This window comes from Hyposmocoma kahamanoa, unplaced genomic scaffold, assembly GCF_003589595.1.
Source record: "Hyposmocoma kahamanoa isolate Upper Pololo Valley unplaced genomic scaffold, ASM358959v1 157, whole genome shotgun sequence".
Lineage (NCBI taxonomy): Eukaryota > Metazoa > Arthropoda > Insecta > Lepidoptera > Cosmopterigidae > Hyposmocoma > Hyposmocoma kahamanoa.
The window spans coordinates 583966-592832 of NW_020653561.1; positions in this window are offsets into that span (position 1 = coordinate 583966).

An 8867-nucleotide genomic window follows, 5' to 3' on the forward strand; every position below is an offset into this window, starting at 1 on the left:
CATACACCTTGACATATAAATTATCCGAGAAATAGTAAACCAAACCAATAAAAACCAACACACTTAATCAAATTAACAAATATACTTTACACTTACAGCTATGCTATTCACACTCGCACATAATTTAGATTGTTAAACATGTCGAAGCCAGGCGCAGTGAAAGTTAAAAGTGACAAGTTTTTCTTAAAAATGTTTGAATTTTCTAATTACTGTTTCCATAAAATATATGTGTCATAATAATTCAAAAACTAGTTTGACTATTCCTGTGCGGGATGCACCTATCACTGGCTTAAAGTCAAACAACGATTGTATATATTGTGAAGATCTGGAGGCTGGCTTTTGTCTGGTAAGGCTTGGCTGCTGGCTCTTCTTCGGGTTTTTCTATGTGTTTCGAGCTTAGGCTGTTTTTGGACTGTGTATCTATTGGAGCCAGAGCGAGCCTTCCTTTTCCCGCCAAAAGTTACCTCACCCCCTTCGTAATATTTATTAATGTTTTACATATTCATCTATTACAAATACTTTTCTATTAGACATTACTTACTGCTCATTTGTACATAACGTCCTAAAAACTATATAAGTCGTACATAACTGCCTTAATTGAGCGCGCGCAGGCGATTTGTGCCGGGCGACCTACTTATACTACCCTGCACCCCGCTCCAGTCATCAGTCAAAGTCGGATCAAGCAGGCATATTCTCTATTTTACTCGTTATTTCACCTGAATACTTGTTTGATCCTTATTAGAATAAAACGAGACACATATACAAACTTTATTTCTACCACTTAAGACTATTAGAACAAATTAGCGTACAACAAATAAACCTTAAACTATTTACACAAATGTAACGCAATACTCTATACAATGAACAGACTTAAAACTACTCGTCGAGTGCAGCCGCACCGAACAATTCCAATGCCATTTAGACATATTGATAGTTTAGCTAAATTTTAGCTTAAACTTATCAATATTTCAATGTTATTTGATATAATAAGCGAGAAAAAACAATGACTACGGTAATTAGGCTGAGAACACCGAATTTGCTAGCCGAGTGCCGAGATAGCAAGTATTTGCCTTGTTTGCCTATTCGACAATTACAGCAAATACCACACACGCGTTGCCGCGCGCAGGTTAGTTTCTCATTACATCAAAGGAGCTAAATAGGCAATTTAGCAAGTAAACAGTATAGTATATTAATTATTTTAACTCTTTATTTCTCTCGAGTGTGTGGATGGTCATATTTGTCAGTGTTTGCATATTTGTCTGGACGTAATATATTTTACCAAGTACATCAAATGCCTAATAGTGAATATAAGTAGCCATGTGAGCTGCCGCTATGAAACAAATGACTAGTAAAACATTTCGTACGTGTGTGAACAAGGCAGAGAGCCGAAGGAAGTGACGGAGAATAACGCACACACTCATAGCACTAGGGAAACCTCTATGTGTCTTCCGATGGCGGATCCCTGGAAAGACACAAATACACCCAGAATACAATCACAAAATACACCCAAACGCATTTATTTCTCTCGTGGAGAAATAAATGTAGCCCATACAAATATTTCTCCCGGTCCGGGAACCACTGCGTGATAGACCGGCGAGCGTGGTAACCGTTCGGCCACGGGTGCAGTTAAAGTATCAAATCGTAACTAAAATCTAAGGGGCACCATTCACCATCATTCAAACTAAGCCAATTTTCTTCTCGTTAACGGAGCTATAACATAAACAAACATTTTTATCTTCAGTGTTGGTCAATTTCAAGTATCTAATTTATTTCCCAGACACTTGAATGTGAGGACTAAAAACTTATTGTGATATTTATGAGTGGCAATGAGTTGTAATTTTTTGCATTTATGTTGACAACTGTAATGAAGGCGTAAGAAAAATTTGCAAAATAAATTCATCGCATTAGCACTGCATGAGGTAAGTTTTTATTATTAATTAGAATATGATATTCGGATAGGGATACTCACGAGGAAAACCCTGATATGTGATTTTATCGTAAAATTTAAACCTAATCAGAACTTTGTGCATTTTTCTGAAACAGCTTCATGCGAAAATGCTTTCTTGCACTGTTTTTGCACTTTTGCGTTACACGACCCCCAAAACACTTCGCATTCGCGAACTCATCCTAAGGGCTAACGCTTTATTATAAATGATTTCAACTTCTACATGCAGCCCCTCTTGTCGCACCGCGCCACCGAGTCTTTTTTTTATAATATCAAGTGACGGGACGAACAAGACGTGCGCCTCATGGTAAGCTACACGCCTGTCCATAACAGTTGCAGTGCCACTCAGAGCTTTAAATCGCAATGATATGAGGGGCTCTGCCACCGCGCCCGTCATCCTGAGATATAAGTTGACAAGTCCCATGTGCCTGTAATTTCACCAGCACCCTTCGAAACCGGAACACAGCTGTGCTGACATTACTGCTCGGCAGAAATAGGTTAGGTGGCAATACAATCCTGGACGAACTCTATCACAAGGAACTCTACTGCTACTGCTGAATCGCAGTCGCTGATGAATTTGACCAGCACATAATCGCGTGACGAAAGTTTGTTTTATTTGAATGAAATATCAGCTTATTTGTCAATTATTTATTGTTTTAATAAAATATTTCCGTTAAATGAAAATTCCGCTTCCGGGTATCTACAAAAATACGTTTTTCATACAAATCTGATACATATTAGATATGATACATGGGCATACTTGCATGGACCTAACATGAATGATGAAAACGTATAGATCTGTGAAGTCATCGCCTCACAAGTAGAGGCGAGGAGTTATTCAAGGATCTGTTCTCGGACCAACACTATTCTATTTACACCTTTGATTTATTAGTAAAAATTAAGTACAGCAGTGCTCATATGTACGCTGACGATACACAAATTTTTGTACACGCAAGTCCAGCTCCTAATAGTGTAAAACAAGCCATTGATAATATCAATAAGAACTTGCGCGCAATATGTGATTGGTCTTATCAAAATGGACTCGCACTAAATGCCCAAAAGTGCACTTACCTAGTTTTAGGAACTAAATTTCAGATCGAAAAATTGCGAGAGTCTTGTCCTATAATATAAAGGTCAACGATTATCCTACAGCTGAGCCTTTGGAAGTGGGTATGTTGATGGATGACACGAGGCAACATGTAGATTCTAAAGTACCAAAGTGCTATAGCGCATTAAAAAGACTTTACAAACTGCGACCTTTTTGAGAAATGAGGTGAGACGGAGATTGACGGACTCGTTGGTACTATCTATCATAGATTACGGCGATATTGTGTATGGTCCCTGTTTGTATAAAAAGACTGTGAGAAAAATTTAAAGAGGTCAGAACTCCTGTATGAGGTTTTGTTACAGTGTGCCATCTCGTTCTCATATAACTCAATTTCTAAATACTTTTAATACTTTAGACACGAGTCACAGGCGAAATTTAAAATTGAATGGGCTCATATTCAACTTACGATTGAGTAGTACGCCTCAGTATTTGGCTGATAAATTGAACTGGAATGATAGGGGGAAGAGCAACACTCGACAAATTAGATACCCAATGTTACAAATGCGGATTCGCCCACATCTGACGTCATTCTGCTTTGCCGCCTCTAAATGTTGGAATGACCTTCCACCACCAGTGAAGACTGCTGAGTCTTTTTATACATTCATAAGGAAATGCAAAGAATGGCTTATTTTGCAACAGAAGTCGTCATGTTCCTGGTCGGTTGTGGAATAGTAATCCGTATAATCTGATAACAGCCATTTGTACCCTTTGTCGTCCTGATTAGATTTGTTTGTTTTTGCTTGATATGTGTATTATTATCACTTGTAACCACTAAATGCATAGTTAGATTTTAGTTACATTTAAGTTAGATTAATGATGTTTGTTTTGTTGTAGTCCTTTTGCTCAAAATTATGTTCCGACAAGAACCGACAGAGAACACAGGCGGAGACTGAAAAACAGCACAATGTCAGCATTGTCATGGACTTAGTTCGACGGCCAATTCATCACTCATAGCTCATAATTTGTTAGTACATAATATCGTGTGATGTTCTATGTATATGTGTGGGTGTGTTTGATGTATAAAGTCCTATTTAATTTTTTAATTTAATTTAATTTTTAATGCTAATAAAATTAATAATTACATGTTTTTTATAAAAAATTTGAATAAAACAATTTCAAAACTTTGTGGAATTACATCTATTTGCCAAGTTTCATTGGAAACGATTTAACGGTTGAAATATAATAAACCTGATTCATCCCCTAATTTGCTACCCTTAGAGATACAGACCAGACAATAAACGCCCTAATATACACACAAAAAATACAGTGTAATTTGAAGGTAATATTCGAACTGTAAGGGTGGACATCTAGGGGGTGAATCCGGTTTCGCGCACTTTCCGGTAACCAATTTCAGTTAAACTTGGCAAATTGACGTAATTAATAACTGCCTCCGTAGCCGAACGGTTACCATGCCGGACTGCCACGCAGAGGTCCCAGGTTCGATTCCCGGGCCGGGAGAAATAGTTGTATGGCCTACAATTATTTACCTCGTGAGTTTGGGTGTAATTTGTGGTTGTCTATGTGTGTGTCCATGGCACCCGCGACACAGGGTTTCCCTAGTGCGGAGCTATGTTGAGTGTGTGCGTTATTTATTATATATTAAAAAAAAAAATTCTAAGAACTTTTGAGGTCTTTTCTTTTATAAAAAAGTTGCAATTATCTTAAAATAAAATCGATAAGATGATCAAAACTTCGAATTCATTATGTTTCAAATACATAACTACGCTTTCAAATACTTACCTGCGTGCAATGTGACCCCACTAACATTGATCCCGGTAAAGCATACTGCGAATTAATCTCCTTACCTGTATCAGATTAAGTTTCAGTCAGGTTTAACTTAACTATGACTTAACTAAGGCGCTAATTAAATTAAACTGTATATAAGGAAAACATTATTAACTAGTTAACTTAGTTATTAAGCAACGCTAAGTTTACTTTACTTAGCGCCAGCTTATCTTCTCAAACCTCTCTGTTTAAGGCCAAAATAAAAGAAGTTTAATATTGATTGTAATAAGTGCTTTCATCACAGGAATGTCGGTCTTGAATATTTCGAGAGTCGCGACAATTTTTTGGCATTTTCTAGATTCGAGACTGATGTTTTCAGTCTCGGGAATATCGAGCTTTTTCGATTTGAAACATGTATATCGTATAGTATACTTGTTCTATTTAGTTTAGTTGATATAAAAAAAAAATTATTGGTATGTGTAAAGTACCTATTCTGCCCTGCTTGTCATAACTAACACATTCGCATTTCGGAAATTTCGATATGTTGGTACCTAAAACTTTATTGTCACCTAAAAAAGTCAATTACGCTGATTACACTTAACAATAAAACCGAAACTCATTAAGATAATAAAAAACCGATTAGATGGGGTTCCAGATCTTGTTTCGCTGATCCCAGACATGTCAATAACTCAATTTCGGTAAAAATGCGATTACGGTACTTATGATAAGGATGGCAGTGTTGAATACAGCGGTTTTCTTGTAAAATTTCGAGTTAAGTTTGTGTTTTTTTCTATTGTTAAAATTTAGGAATTGTGTTTTCACATTACACAAGAATCATTGTATAGAAGTTTGCTAGGAAATGCTAGGCTCTCGTTCGAAGCCAGCTGCATCGAAAGAACTTTTTCTAAGTGTTCAATCTTTGTATTAATAATTATAACAAACTAGTGGAGTAATTTCACAAAAAATAATTGAATGTCAATGTGGTGCAATGCAAGAGTATTATTTTGACGATTTCAAGAAGCAATTCGCTGATCTAATATATATTTAATATTCTTAATTTTTATAATAATAAATCTTTAAAATAGTTTTAAGTTAGTAATTTCTAAATTCTTTTCTCTTTTTCTATTAAATTCTATTTTATTATATTATATTCTAATAATTTCACCGATTGATATTGTCACGTCACGTTATTTAATCTACTACAACTACATTTTTTAAATTCTAGTCCTCTCTCTGTATTTGCTCTTCACTCGTCTCAAAGTTTCTTCTATGCTTTAAAAATCCTGTCAGCAATACCATGACCTCAGTGACCCAGCGGTTAATCCTTTGAGCGTTAGATGACGAGGTTCCGGGTTCGATTTGAATATACATATATTTGAATATATTAAATTGGTCCTGGCTTGAGTTTTGTGAATAGTACCCCTTTTTGCATTAGGTTAAAAAAAGCAATTTTGTCTGTACAACCCCTTGTGGATTTTGCCCTTTTTCTTCGCATCTACCTCCCTACATTCGTCACAGAAAGTACGTATCCCGTCGTACAATAGACTGTAGTGCTTTTATCAAATGACACATCAAATAAGCATCAGTACGTCATATATCATCAAGATGTGCTATTATTTTTCACGTCACTTTGCTTGTCGTATTTACACGTACATCTACAAAAAGGTAAATAATAACAGTACCGAAAAACAAATGCTAAGGCGACCTGTAAAGCCGGGTACTCCTTAGGGTTTGTTACGAGACTGATACAGTGCCTCTACCATGGGTTTACTGTGACCGCGTAAATTACTTCGATTTTGTATTGCACAAATTATATATTATATAATAATAATTATTTATGATTATTATTTATATATAAAACGTTATTATACATAATGTTTTATTGCACAAATAAATGACATTAAAAATTACATCTTACAAAGGGCGTATCGACTGTGAACTGGCAATCGGTGCTATCTCAATTTTGAACAGGATGAAGAAAAAATAATTTTTGCGTCATTGATAGCAACTGATTTATGAAATAAAAATACGAAGTTTTTAAATATTTTTATTACACATACACTACGTATTTTTATTTAATAAGCCAGATACTATATAAATGACGCAGACATTTTTTTTCTTTATTGTGTAAAGTTGTCAAAATTAATATAGTACCGGTTGCCAGTTCACTGTCGATATACAAAGGTGAGCTTATCTCTAGAAGAGATCTCTTCCAGCCAACACTAGCCGTGGTGAATAAAGTAAGTCTGCGGGACAATAATGTACAATACATTTATAAAAATTTAAATGTAAATATATATAACAATGACAACATAAATAAACCTACACCAATTTACGTACATTGATTCATACATACACAATACATATTATAATCAAAACACAGACACACTCATTGCTCCGCACTAGGGAAGCCCTGTATCGCGGGTGCCATGGACGCGCACATAGACAACCACAAATTACGCCCAAACTCACGAGAGAAATAAATGTAGGCCATACAAATATTTCTCTCGGCCGGGGAATCGAGCCCGGGACCTCTGCGTGGCAGTCTAGCACGGTTAGCAGCAAACAAATTATAAACTTATTATGTTTGTCATTTTTATAAATAGCGCCTAACTTTAATTTAGGAACAATTACTATAATGGTTGATTTTGCTATTTCTCCAATTCAAGGCATTTTTCTCTCAATATACTTTGAGTAGTGAGAACCAATTTTTATTATCTCCAGTGTCAAGTCCTGTATAGTGGCGAACTAGGGGATATTTCAATAAAATTAGCAAATAGACGTAATTCCACGTAGTTTTGAGGTCGGTTTTTTTAGTACTCTGTACTGAGATTATTACTGATTAACTTCCAAGTTTAACAGGAAGTGCTCTTATAATTTGCGTATCAGTACCGATGGACTGTCAATGCTAGCAGCGCCCCTAGCGGTTACAAGAAGAAACAACATTTTGTATAACAACATTTTATTCGGTTGCTAGCGATAATTGTCCCTGTAATCTCATGGTACAGGCGCAGTAATGAGGTTCTGGTGTGTATGCAAGAAACAGTCTTCGTTGGCTAGAATGAGTACCTGGTATATAGTAGCCAGCTCACCGCGAATCGCCCGCGTTCCGCTCCCGGTAACCTCGCGAAACACGTATAGTTGAAGAAATAATATTAAATATAATATATAAATATAAATAACGCACACACTCAACATAGCCCCGCACTAGGGAAACCCTGTGTCGCGGGTGCCATGGACACACACATGGACAACCACAAATTACACCCAAACTCACGAGAGAAATAAATGTAGGCCATACAAACATTTCTCCCGACCCGGGAATCGAACCTGGGACCTCTGCGTGGCAGTCCGGCATGGTAACCGTTCGGCCACGGAGGCAGCTAAATTAAATTTGCATATTAATAATGTTATCTCTTAGAATAACTTATCCTTTCTATCACAATAGGGTAATAAGTACTTGTTTTACTTAAAACATATATGAACTTAACGATCTTGGTTCATAGTAGGTACGGGCCATGGGTTAGTTAAATGTTTTTTTGAATTCTAGTTTTGAATTATTTATGTATGAATTTATGTATTTGAATGATAGGTACTTCGTAAAATACCGACTGCCGACTCTTACTAATTCAACAAAGTAGTGACGTATAAAGATTACCAAGTTTAGAATTAAGTGGCAATGTGTAAAAATGTTTAATTTCTGACGCGTATAAATAGTGAATAGGCAGGTTTGGGCACGCGTTTAGTGTACAAATCCATACAAAATAGGTCTAATAATACGTATGTAGTGATTCAAAGATTCTGGATCGACTAAGATTTTATAACGATGGCGCACTAAAGTTATGGTCCCATACAAAAAATACACATTTTATTTTTTCCTATTAAACTATTACATTTATGGCAAAATGTGATATGACAATATTTAATTGGGACAATAGAATTTCTCGATTGGCATTTTTTAGAGAGGTATCGTGAAAAAAAATTCCACTGTCCGCAATATCGCAGATCCGACCCACTGTGCGTCGCAAAGTTAAGATAAATATAGTGTACCTGCCTGTCCCCAATTAGGTCAATTTTTAATGTTCTTAA